Source organism: Lissotriton vulgaris, chromosome 4_1, assembly GCF_964263255.1.
Source record: "Lissotriton vulgaris chromosome 4_1, aLisVul1.2, whole genome shotgun sequence".
In the NCBI taxonomy this organism is placed as follows: Eukaryota; Metazoa; Chordata; class Amphibia; order Caudata; family Salamandridae; genus Lissotriton; species Lissotriton vulgaris.
Window position 1 is genome coordinate 383,632,234 of NC_141691.1, and position 13,883 is coordinate 383,646,116.

General features: G+C 49.2%; 1 non-coding gene across 1 annotated transcript; it reads left to right on the top strand.

Moving 5' to 3' along the window:
- The first annotated feature begins 2,529 nt into the window (after window positions 1-2,529).
- Window positions 2,530-2,834, top strand: LOC147718784 (Nuclear RNase P). The gene has a single exon (XR_015295441.1).
- Window positions 2,835-13,883: the final 11,049 nt, after the last annotated feature.

Here is a 13,883-nt window from a genome sequence, read left to right on the forward strand (position 1 = left end):
CTACTGGGAGTCTGTCTTTGGGAGTGTCACTAGGTAGCTTGGCACTGCACAGCTACAAATAGTCAACCATACAATCATCATATCAACAATAATAATCAATGTTTATCCCTGTTAAAATGCATTAGACAGTGGAAAAAGTATATGTTTGAACATTTGATGCTTGTAAATTGTACATAGAATGAAAAAACTAAGACATTGTTTTTTATTTTCAGATCTTTATTTCTTGTCCCTCCCAGTCAACAATCCCCAGCCCTGACGAAGGTGTGGCCCATTTGGCCTGTCACCGAAACGCGCGTCGGCTTGTGTCTCCAGAAATACGGCATACTGTTTTATATTCATTAGGAGCCGTATTAATACCATCTGTCTGGAATAACATTCTGATCTATGCAACATACTTACCATCCCTGGGGTGCATACGCCAGGACGATAGGAATGTATGGAAGAATGAAAGTTGAATGATAGAATTTTAGATAGATTAATTTAGAAATCTGTGAGTATGTGAGTATGACTGTAGTGTGAATTGTTACTGGGTAGGCCCCATAGTAGGATGAATTTCTGTCATTTTTTATCCCCTTTTTTCACTTATGCATGTTGTCTGATGTTCTAAAGAAAACTATGTGGATCTAAAATGTTATCTATTTATGTAAGTTTTTTCTACATCAACTCTAAAAGTATATAAAAAGAATAAAAATATATATATATTTGCTAAATACTTTTTCTTGAGTATAATTGGATTGACTGAATTTTGTCATGTGCAGTGCTAACTCCTAGGCTTATCACCCCATACATTTTGGGATCCTATTGTTAGGACCACTACATCATTTGGCGGGGTTACGTTCTTGTTCTATTTTCAGCTACCCGGAGGTATCCAGGCGCTGGGGGCCGTCAGGGACTTTAAATAACCTATTGCCCAGAGTCACATGGTGCTGGGCTGACCTGCCACTGATCGAACCATGAGCCCCAGGGGCCGGTGTCAGTCGCCCTGGCCGCAGTGCCACACCTCTTCCCTTTTTGTAGGCTTGGTAGTCCCTCCTTATGACAGCCATGTCGTCATTTGTATCCTTCCATGGCTACTGGCTACATTTTCTTTAATGAGGTTCTCTTACTTCCATGCCTTCTCCCCCACTCCCGGAGTCTGTGCCTTCTTGCCCCCCACCCGCACTCCCATTGTTTCTGCCTTTTTGCCCCCTGCGCGCCCGCACTCCAGTTTGCAATGCATTAGGTCTCTTGTAAGTGCGAGTCCTATTGCATTGCAGATGCTTGTTGTTCAAAGTTAGCAGGTCTGTCAAAAAACGACTGAAAACACTAATGTTCTGTGATCTCGCTCCAACAATTGAAGCGCATGCTCAGTGCTGCATACACGACTATTAGTGAGTCCCCACCACGCATACGTCTTTGTAAGGAGCTGGTGACGTACAGGTTCTCAGCAGAAGATCCCTGGTGTTGGCCATCATGTCACCACTGAGCGCTGGATAGCGCTGTTTTGCTCATTAAAATTGAGTTCCCATAGCTTCTTCCTCAACCAGGTGAGTTATATACACAGGGCCAGCTTTAGGGTAGTACAACTGGTGTGGTCGCACTGGGGCTGAACTGTGGAGGGGGCGCCGACCTCATGAGGGGCATTGTATTCAGCAATATCTCATGATTATTGAGATGAGGGAACTTTTGCCCAGTGGTAATGAGAGAATCCGAGGAGGCGGTGATGGGGCTTGGGGGGGTGTATGGCGCCAAAAGTGATTGTCGCACCAGGCACCACTAGAACTAAAGCCGGCCCTGATATAATATACAGACACAGCGTGTGTCACTGACATATAAGAGAGGCTAGCATGTTACGACGCAGTGACAGAGCAGCAAGAGTTCCAGGCTCTATCTAGTAAGTTAGGGGAAAGAATAGAGCAACCGTAAAGATAGAAAGGTATTTGTCAGCTATAGACTTTATCAATGATATGCAAACGCTTGCTTTTTAAATGGTGTCATCTGTAAACGGTGTGACAACTCTTTAGTTATATCAACTGAACGTGTAGTTTTGTATTTCTTGGAGGAAGATAAAAGTCTAGATACGACCACACCTTGGTCATCAGACTATAGAACGTCCATTGAAATCTGACTCTGCTCTAGTTAGTGGATTCATGTTATTTATTGAACGTTGTGCTTTTGATTTACAAAAGACACAGCGCACTGAAAGCAATTTGCTCCTCTGGGTGTAGATACCTTTGAATCTAACTTTTCCAAGATCACAGTTCTACGGGTCCATGATTGGGTGCGAGATTTGGCAAAGGTGATAGGTTTAACGTCAGAGCTTAATTTACATATTAGGAGTCCCGAGCACTTAGCAGTTTTCATGATGAATCTTGAGGATTAGTAGTGCGCGTTTTATACATTTTATTTAATTCCCTTATAACATGAATTGTTCATCTTTGGTACATTTCCACACAATCCCCCCTAAATCCAAAAATAAAGAAACCACCCTGAGTTACCAAGCTCATGTAATGGAGTCATTTATAAAGTAGTTGTGGTTGTTCTTCGAGTAGCGGAGGAAGCTCATCACTGAGGGCACAAGCAGAGTGCGTCAGTCACTCAAGTACCTTGGGGAAGGTCTGAGACAAGAGCCGGTAATTGCCCCAGCAGGGCATCCCCCTGAAAAGGGGAGCGAGCTCCCAGAGACGCTGGGCCCAAAGGGGTTGGCAGTAGAAGCGTGACCGTGTATCCGGCGCTCGCTGATGCTTAACCCCTCGGGCATTGGAAGTGGTTCGCGGCTGGCAAACCTCTGAGTGCAATGGCTGAGGTGAGGCAAAGGCGCCTCATAACCCAATTCAGACTACTGTCCTCCCGCTTCTTTTATTGAATGGTATTTGGTTCTTTAACATTTTAACTTTTATTACAAACTCAAAGGGGAGAAGAGTGACACTTTGTCATACCAGACGATTGTTGCATGATTTGCGTGCCTATGTGTTTTCATATTGCGGATCGATAATGGGGTCTTAGAACCAGAAACGAACTTTGTCTCGGCTCTCAGTTTATTTGTTGCCTCGTCACATTTATCACAAGCTCTAATGCTGGTGCAGCCACAGGCTTTGGACGCGGCTTGCTTTGTGATTCGCTATGTTTTGGAAGTGGCTTCCGTTGTGACTGGCTTTGCCAGGGCGCAAGTCCTAAACAAGCAATTGCAATGCAATAGATCTCCAATTTCCAAGATTTTGAGCTATTGCCGTTGTACATGACAATGCCTTTTATTTATGTGTTTTAAAATCAAAACATAAATAAAAGGCATTGTCATATACAATACCAATAGGCCAAAGTTTCTAAAATACAAGACCTATTGCATTGCAAATGCTTGTTTTGGGTCTGTGGGCAGGATGGGGATTACTTTCTGTTTGCTCTCAGATGCTCACATTTGTCTGTAACTTGCTCCACCTGTAATTGCTTACCAGTGGGAAAATACACATTTTCTTATCCACTCTGCTGGCTGGCTCGACTCCTTCGGCTCTCCTCATGTGTCCCTCAGCACTATTGGTCTCTGCAGCAATCAAAGTATCCACACCAATCCAGACGCTGCTCTCATGCTCCTGAATATTTAGCAGCATGAGAGCAGTGCCAGTATTGGCTGGAGCGGGCTGCCTTTACCCTCCTGCATGCACTGAGTGCCTGTGGCTGCTCTCCGCCTAGCTGTTTAAGACAGGTGGGTGGACAGGTTTACACTGTGCATGGAAGACTGGCCCTCACAAGACAGCTGGCCAAAATGACATGTACAGTATTAACTGATGGAGTGAGCACCGCTCCTATGCTGCTAGTCAGCAGCAGTGGTCCTGCCCCCAATCACTGGCTTAGGCTCTGGAAAGGGAACAATAAAATGGTAATAAATTCAATTAAAATTTTATTTTCCACCTTTGCGGCTCTGGCAGCAAGGGGTGTTGCTCCTCCGTCCTAATGGAGCGGTCGTGCTGTGACTTTCTGAGACTAGTCCTTCTCATTTGGCAGTATGAGACAATGCTGCAGTGAAGATAAGAACTGGTCCAGAAGCCGCTTGCTTAACCTGCTGCTTAATGCTCTTTAAATCTATAACTTTCTCTTTATGTTTTCTAAAGATAAAGTATTTACGACTCAATCAATGTACTTGTCCATCTTTGCAAGCGGGAAACTGGGGCTTGCCTCTGGAAGGGTGGACCAAGTTTCAGTGGTGTAATGAGATTTAATCCTAAACTCCAAGGCCTGAGTACAGTGCTGAGGGGGTCCCCTGCAGCTCGGGGCTCCTGCACCACAAGGGCTACGGAGGCGTGTGTTATGCTCCTGCCCACTTTACTCCTCTGAGAAATCTGTAAATCAGGAGAAGCTGCAGTGGATCATGAAGGAAATCCAGCATGAAAAGTAGCATCAGAGCATGAACAAGAACAGTATCAAATTCTTGTAGGACTTTGAGTATTAGTTGAGAACCCTACTCAAGCAACAACTACAACACTTGTCAGGGCAAACCACAAAAGTAACTATGTTAACCATTACTCCACTCTCTGGTAGCTTGATACAAAAGCATTCAAGCTTAACTTAGAGGCACTGTGTAAAGTTTTTATGCAGCACACAAACAGTAATAAAGTGGAAACCCAACACAATAAAACTTCCAAACCAATTTAGGAAACTAGAGAAAATATTAGTAAATACAATAACCCCAAAACTAATTAAACCAATCAGTAGAAAAGGAGTTATGAATTGTTAAAGGTTTTAGTATAAAATAGAGCCTAAAAGATCAAAGTGCCAACAACATGTATCTGGTTGCAAGAGACCGGGACACAGTTAAAAGTTAACAATGGTCCCTATTTTCAGAGGAAGCATCACTTATATACAATAATCATACTCTAAATAGGTAGTAGGGGGCACATGCATCAAGCATTTTTGGAGTCGCAAACGGTGCGATTCCTTAAAATCGTCCGTTTGCGATTCCAAAAATGCTTTTTGGAATGCATCAAGCATTTTTAGAAATCGCACATTTTTGCGATTTCTAAAAATGCGATTGCTTTTAAGAAATCGCAAATTTGCGATTTCTTAAAAGCAATGCATGATTACTTTTATAATTGTGAATTCGCAATTAGGGTGTCAAATTTACCGAGTGGTTGAACCACTCGGTAAATTTGCAAAAAGTGTTAAAAACGCTGCAAAAGCAGTTTTTTACACATTCATGTTACGGACACACATGTCCTTAGGACATGTGTGTGTGCAACATGATGCGAAAACAACATTTCATGGTTGCAGGGGGGGGTCATTTGAACCCCCCTCTCCACCCTTGAAATGCAATCAGGATTTGCGATTAGCAAAGTGCGAATTCGCAATTCCCATTCATTCCTATGGGCATTTTAGCCCATAGGAATGAATGGGAATTGCGAATTCGCACTTTGCTAATCTCATAATATTTGAGAATCGGTAAAAATTGCGATTTTTACCGATTCTCAAATATTTTGAGAAAATATACATGCATCCCATTTTGCATTTCCTAATTTGCGATTCCCTAAAAATCGCAAATTAGGAAGTGCAAAATGAAACAATGATGCATGTGCCCCTATGTCTTTTGTCCAGCCGGACTAGAATTTATTTTGCAAATATATATAAAATTAAATTGTTAGAAACATTCAATGACAAGTGGGCACAGCCATGACCCACGAAACAGTGAGACAACAAAACGAAGCACAGAATGGCCAAAGGGCAAAGTATAACTGTATCTAAATATTAGATACTTTTATATTATAATAAACGCAAAAAGCGCGTGCCTAATAAACCCCAGTCCCCTCTTCTCCATGAATTTTTGCATGGCCCTGTTCACCCTCCTCCTGCTTTGCTCGATAGCAAGGGGTGACCGTGCTCCCCTCCAGGTCCTGCGGGGGACAATCTCTGACCAAACCAATTCAGTGGCCCCCAGTTCGTTGGTTATCGCGGTGACATCCCGCTGCATGGCATCCACTAATGCTCGCCTCCCCATTGTCACCAGATCGTTTCCCCCCAGGTGTATCACGAGGATGTTGGGAGGCCCCCCACGGGCTGACACGCATTGGTCCAGTCTGCGCCTCAGCTGACCCCATCTCATTCCCGGAGAGCCCATCCACACTATTCGTGTCCTTGCAAAGGCCAACTCCCACTTCCTGACTGACGCCCACTTTTCAAGTCTGGTAGCATACGAATGGCCCATCACCCACACGCAACAGTCAACTGCAAGAAAAGACACAGTTGGCATTTATTATTTTATTCAAACACACTGCACAGCAAACGAAAATCAAACAGTAAAGCAATCCAGAATTGGCTTCGCATAGGACACGGGATTCAAAAGGTAAAACAATTCAGAATTGGCATCGCATAGAACAAGCAAATGGTTCCACCCCTTTATTCAGAACACCCTTCACTGCAAATGACACTCAACAGTAATAGCCCTGCCAACGTTGCATTACCAAAGCACACAAAAGCTCACTCCATTGTGCCCTGTGCTTATTCACGGGCGGACATATCTCTGATAACATGATGACGACCATCTCCCCACTCTTTTGACCCCTTCTTCACCCAACCCCGCCCTATAAGCTGCAGTCGCTGCTCCTATTCTAAAAGAATGGCTGGAAAATTTCTTGCCTTCCCCAGCCACTGACAAGCCTGCCTTTGCCAATACCCTCTCCATTACTCTTTCAAATTGAAATTTTGTCAATGGCAAGCCGTCCGCATGTATCAGGAAGGGGCCCGCCAGCAAGGGTCTGATTTTTAGGTATTCCCTTACCAGCGTCACCGGGCAGTATCTGGGGTCTTCGAACGCATGCAATGTAATGGCTACTCCCTTCCCGGCCTGGTCAGTTTTAGACTTGCGCAGCCACAGGACCAGTAAATCCCTGGCACATACATCTAACATGTCCAGTGCTCTCCCGGACTTATCTGCTTTGGACCTTGTCACCAACTCGCTGGTCCGAAAGGCCCCGAAGAAGGCCAGGCTGAAGGCTGTTGCAAAGAGCTGGGCCTCGAATGCCGAGTCAGCCACCGCAGGCACAGTGTCCACCATGCGCTTCAAGGCAGGGAACTCTATTCCGGCTCTCCTATCAGGGCTCCTGACCTCATCCCGTGCCCATCCTTTCAGTGCCGCCCTAATCCTGAATGCCCCCGTTGGGTCCTCCTCGCAATTCAGCCTAGTTTCGTGCTTGAGTGCAGCCAGGTGGCTGCACACCCAAGAATGGGACTTGCCTGATTCCTTTGCCCAAACAACAAAACCCTCCACTTGCTCCTTCAAGCTCAAAGTTGCTGCACCAAGGGACTTTGACACTGCTCGGAAATTGTCCAGCTGGGACGCATATCTTCTCCTGGTGGACTGCGCCAGGGAACGTTGGCCCATCCTTTTCAAACGCTCCCCCACCGAAGGAGTCGCCAAAGAGCTGCCGGGAACGGTGTCATCTCCTCCCCTGCCTGCGGCCATGCCTCCTGGAACCGTGACAGCTGAAAGCGAGAGAGAGCGTCAGCTGCCACATTCTTGACACCCTCTACATGTCTAGCTCTGAACTCAATGTTGTGACGTAACCCTGCCCTTACCAGCTCTCTCAGTAGACTAAGAACTAATGGGCAGTTAGCGCTCAGGCCGTTAATCGCCTGGACCACAGCAAGGTTGTCAGACCAGAACACCACCTTCCTGTTGCCCAGCCCCTCGGGCCATAGGTGCAGCGCAACCACGATGGGAAACAGCTCCAACACTGTGATATTAGCTGTCACGCCCTTTTTGCGCCATGCATCCGGCCATTTCATGGCACACCACTTCTCTCTGAATATTACTCCGAATCCTACTCTCCCGGATGCATCAGAAAATAAACACATGCCTTGACTGCTCTCCCAGGGGGCCCTCCATATCACTGTACCATTGAAGTTTTTTAGGAACTCATCCCACATGCTCAGGTCCGCTCTCAAACCCGGTCCCAGTCGCACCAGGTGATGCTTCTTAACCATCCCCGCCGTAGCCTTAGCCAACCTGCGGCAGAAAACCTTTCCAGCTGGGATGACTCTTGCAGCGAAGTTCAGCTTGCCTAACAAGCTCTGCACTAGCTCCAGGGTAGCGCTGCCCTTTCCCAGCATTGCGCTAATCTCTTGTCTCAATTCACTCACCTTCTCCGCTGGGAGTCTGGACTGCCCTTTGACCGTGTCTAGCTCAATACCCAGGAATGTTAGCACCTGCGCAGGCCCCTCCGTTTTCCCTGGTGCCAGGGGAACCCCCAGATGGTCCGACAAGATCTCAAAGGCCTGCAGGGCTTCCGTGCACTCCTGGGAACCGTCCCTTCCAAAAAAGAGGAAGTCGTCCAGGTAGTGGGTGACTTGTGTGATGCCATGCCTGTACATGAGGGCCCACTGCAGGAAGGAGCTGAAAGCCTCAAAAAAGGCGCACGAGACAGCGCAGCCCATGGGCATGCATTGGTCAAAAAAGAATGCCCCCTCCCACCTGAAACCCAGTAAGTGCTGGCTGTCCGGGTGAACCGGCAGGAGGCGGAACGCTGACTCAATGTCTGCTTTCGCCAACCACGCTCCCCTGCCTGTTCTCCTGATCAGATCGATGGCCATGTCCAGGGAGCAGTAAGACACCGAACACGCCCCCTCCTCCAACCAGTGGTTGACCGAATTGCCCTCCGGGTATGACAAGTGATGGATCAATCTGTAGGAACCCTGTTGCTTTTTTGGGACTACACCTAGCGGGGAAACCAAGAGATTCGGAAGCGGGGGAGAAGGATATGGCCCGGCCACCCTCCCCAAGTCAACCTCCTTCTTTATCTTCTCGCTGACCACTTGAGGTAGTTCCCTAGCTGATTTCAAATTCGGGGCATCCCTGTGGCCCAGGGGGCCCTTGTACGGAATCCTGAAACCATCCACAAAACCTTCCATCAATAGCTCACGCTCCTTCCTAAGCGGGTACACCCTGAGCAACGGCAGTATGTTTTGCAGCACTACCGGGGAGGGACCCTTGGAATGTACCATCCCACCACCCAGCTGGGGATACCCAAATCATGTTCACTTGCCTGTTCGCCATGCTCTATCTGTCCTGTCTGCCCCTCATTCATCTCATTGTCTGGCACCTTCTGAACCCTGAGTTGGCGTGGAGGGTGGGTTCTGGACATTGGTGCAAGAGATTGCTGCGTGCTGCGAACCACACTTGCTGCACTCGTGGGCAAACTTGCACGCCCTCCCCCATGTGCACGCCCCATTGTTAAACAGCCTACATGTTCCTGAGTTGAAGCGCCTGGGCCCTGTTCCGTAGCCCCTCCCCCGTCCTCCCCGAAAGGGCTGCTGAAAGGACCGCCTTGGGTACTGCTCCCACCTACGATCCTGTTCCCACCTCCTGGCTTCATAACCCTCGCTCTGCGACCTGAGTGATGTGTCCCTTTTGCCATTGCCTGTCCTGCACATGTGCTTCAACCAAAACTGGATGTCAGTGTGATCCCACCCTATTTCTGGGCAACTGGCCATGCTCTTCCGGAACTCCTGATCATATGAAAACCATCCCATACCCCCTGACTCTCTTGCCCCTTGTTGGATGGAATTGGCATACTCCATCAAGGCCTCGCTCTGACCTGGGTCCTTCTGCACAATTATAGCTGCCATAATATTGAAAGCCTCAGTCCAATTTTCGATGGTCTTCTCGGGCCACCGCTGAAACCTAACCTTGTCCTCCTCCTTCTTTCCCATCCTCCTTGTGTCAGCCCCCGCATGGTCGTGCATAAGTAGGGTCAGGATGTCTATATACTCCCTTCTCCATATGCCCTCCTTCGCAGCTTGTGGTACTTGCCTGGACAATGAGCAACCCCCTTTTGATTTAGCGCCTTGTTTCCCTGCGCCCGTTGGCTGGCCCACACCTGCAGGGACTACAAGAGCCCCGACCGCTGCCCCACCTGTGTTTAAAACTGCGCCTGGTGTACCGTCCGAGGCCGGTGCCCCGCCCGCAGCTTGCGCGCCCGAGGTGACGCCAGGCTGGGGCACGACCGGGGGGGTACCTACAGGTGTAGTGTGAGGCCCGCCCTGAGGGACAATGGGGGCCACACTTAGATGACCGACTGCTGACACACTCTGTGAGTTAAGGGCATTGACAATCTGCGGAGCCACTGTTAGAGGAAACCCGTGAGCCAAGTTCTGCTGTCCCGCCGGAGCGCCAATCTGCTGAGCGACCGCCGATACCCCCTGGGAATTGATGGCATTCACAATCTGCGGGGTGACCGTGAGAGTTGTAGGCACCGCTTGTGAAACATTGTTGACAGCACCTAGTTGACTGGCCATAGGAACACTCTGTGACGCCTGAGAGTTGGCACCCAAGTTGGCAGGTATCAACGTTGATGGTCCGGCCCTCGGTGCCGACCCCGCTATGCCTGGCGGTCCTGATTGTGCCCATACCTGGCTCACTGGATCTGAAGCTGCTGCCCCTAGCAGTGGGACCAACTTCTCATGTGCCTCCGCCATGGAGTCTAAACGCTTCTGAAACATGGCCATCAAACCCAGCATGTCGTCCATTGTCTTACCCATTTGGGACAAGTCAGTTATCTCCGCCACCGGTACCACTGTGGGTACTGTAGCCGTGTTCGCCGTGATGTCCGGCACCTCGACGGGAAGGGTTGGTGTCACCGCTTCATTCCTGCGTGGTGGTGTTGGTGGGAATTCCTTCAGTGAGCCCTTCCTCTTGCGGGTGGACCGACGCGTACCCTCTCCTGAAGCGCCCTGTGCGTCCTCGCATGCCGCCGGTCTGCCCGCCTCCTCCAGTCGTCGTGCTTCGATAAAGCCTTGAGCCCAGGCTGGCCCCTTCGACTGTGCGACCGCCAGGAATTCCGCCCACAGCCCATCTTGCGGCAACGCATCGCCACGGGAGCTCATTGCGAATGCTCCTAACCCTTGGAATCCCTACGATTGAGAAAGTAAACGTCAATGCTCTACATTAGACCAACTCAGTTCAATGCACACCCACCGAAACCCGTGCCACCCTTTGCGTCCATACCGGATCCCAGCAGATGCGGAACGTAAACAGCGAGACCCATCGTGCCCATAACCTATCTTACCCTGATCAAACAGGAATCTCCCGCCAAGACTCTACTATTGCGCCATGTATTCACGCGAGTATTACCTGCTGTCCTTTAACAAACGTCCGCTGTCACAACCTTCCGAGATCCGAACGCGCCGAACGCGACCTGCAAAACAATACTTGTTACTCCACCTGCACAACTTCCCGCTCGCCAACCTGCAAAGAAAACTCCATCTCACCCCTGACCCGTACAATGACGTATGTAACACCTATATTACCTGGCGCTCTTTTATGATGGCCGTAACCCGTCGATGCCCGCGCTTCTGTACCTGTAAAATAAATTGCATTATCCGACTGCACCGAAACCTTGCCTGTACCTGTAGAAAAATAAAAAAACGTGGTTTGCCCGAACCCACTCGTAATTGACGTACGCAACCCACTTTACCTGAACGTCTGGTCCTTCCCGTCTGCCTTGCACGGGGAGCTACTCCCTTGCCGTGATCCACGTGGCGTCTGAAAGAACAATATGGTGTTATCACCTGGCCACTACTGCGTGAATTTCCTTGAAGCCACACCACGAACCTTGTAACTTTGCCGAGAACATTGATAAAGTGATCATGCATAAATATAGTACTTCTGCACTTTCTCCCGAAAACTTAGTCGGCTGCGGGAAAAAGACGCGGAGGGGTGGGATTCCGCCGCCATTGCTGGCCACGCGGCGCACTCGTCATGACGCCGACTTGCCGACTGCGGGGGATTATCCCGGCGGTCATCAACCTTTACTGATGATCCTCGCGTTTTCCGCTGATAGGAACTATACCTGGTAACGCCGGCCCCCGCACTGGGAAGCCGCCATAGCCACATGCGACCGTACGCCCACCAGCGCTGAACCACGTTCAAAGCCCCGCCTAAAGTCCCGAAACGATTTTCCCCAGCTGGGGATTGAACCCTCGTCTAAAAGCACTCATAGAGGCTGTGAACTGCCCCTGTACCAACTGATCTGCAACAACCCCGCACCGCCGCTATCCCCGACTGCTCCTCGACTGCCCCACTCCACCACAATCTTGCACTGCCCGCCTAGCGATACCCTTTGCAACCCGTTGTCCTAACCTCCGCACCAACGACCGTCCAGCTACTACCAACCCCCCCCCGTGGACGAGCCACTGGGCCCTATCGACCTGGTCATGCCCAGGGACGGGGCCGGGGGGAGGCCTGTAGTAACCCATACCTTGCGAACGACGAGTCCAGCGGCGCACGAACAGCGCAGAGCAGTCAGGAACGCGGCGAGAAAGATCGAGCAAACTCCGGCTGCTCCAGATAAAGGCCCGTGGCTCCGCCCCTCGCTCTTCCGCTCACTTTGCATTGGCCATTGACAAGGGGGGGCGGTGCGCTAACGTTGTACTCGCGCGGCATGCGTCACTAAGACGCTGTCTCGCGTTATCTCCCCTTCGTGTCGCGCGGCCAGCGGCAGTGTTTTCATATTGCGGATCGATAATGGGGTCTTAGAACCAGAAACAAACTTTGTCTCGGCTCTCAGTTTATTTGTTGCCTCGTCACATTTATCACAAGCTCTAATGCTGGTGCAGCCACAGGCTTTGGACGCGGCTTGCTTTGTGATTCGCTTTGTTTTGGAAGTGGCTTCCGTTGTGACTGGCTTTGCCAGGGCGCAAGTCCTAAACAAGCAATTGCAATGCAATAGATCTCCAATTTCCAAGATTTTGAGCTATTGCCGTTGTACATGACAATGCCTTTTATTTATGTGTTTTAAAATCAAAACATAAATAAAAGGCATTGTCATATACAATACCAATAGGCCAAAGTTTCTAAAATACAAGACCTATTGCATTGCAAATGCTTGTTTTGGGTCTGTGAGCAGGATGGGGATTACTTTCTGTTTGCTCTCAGATGCTCACATTTGTCTGTAACTTGCTCCACCTGTAATTGCTTACCAGTGGGAAAATACACATTTTCTTATCCACTCTGCTGGCTGGCTCGACTCCTTCGGCTCTCCTCATGTGTCCCTCAGCACTATTGGTCTCTGCAGCAATCAAAGTATCCACACCAATCCAGACGCTGCTCTCATGCTCCTGAATATTTAGCAGCATGAGAGCAGTGCCGGTATTGGCTGGAGCAGGCTGCCTTTACCCTCCTGCATGCACTGAGTGCCTGTGGCTGCTCTCCGCCTAGCTGTTTAAGACAGGTGGGTGGACAGGTTTACACTGTGCATGGAAGACTGGCCCTCACAAGACAGCTGGCCAAAATGACATGTACAGTATTAACTGATGGAGTAAGCACCGCTCCTATGCTGCTAGTCAGCAGCAGTGGTCCTGCCCCCAATCACTGGCTTAGGCTCTGGAAAGGGAACAATAAAATGGTAATAAATTCAATTACCATTTTATTTTCCACCTTTGCGGCTCTGGCAGCAAGGGGTGTTGCTCCTCCGTCCTAATGGAGCGGCCATGCTGTGACTTTCTGAGACTAGTCCTTCTCATTTGGCAGTATGAGACAATGCTGCAGTGAAGATAAGAACTGGTCCAGAAGCCGCTTGCTTAACCGGCTGCTTAATGCTCTTTAAATCTGTAACTTTCTCTTTATGTTTTCTAAAGATAAAGTATTTACGACTCAATCAATGTACTTGTCCATCTTTGTAAGCGGGAAACTGGGGCTTGCCTCTGGAAGGGTGGACCAAGTTTCAGTGGTGTAATGAGATTTAATCCTAAACTCCAAGGCCTGAGTACAGTGCTGAGGGGGTCCCCTGCAGCTCGGGGCTCCTGCACCACAAGGGCTACGGAGGCGTGTGTTATGCTCCTGCCCACTTTACTCCTCTGAGAAATCTGTAAATCAGGAGAAGCTGCAGTGGATCATGAAGGAAATCCAGCATGAAAAGTAGCAT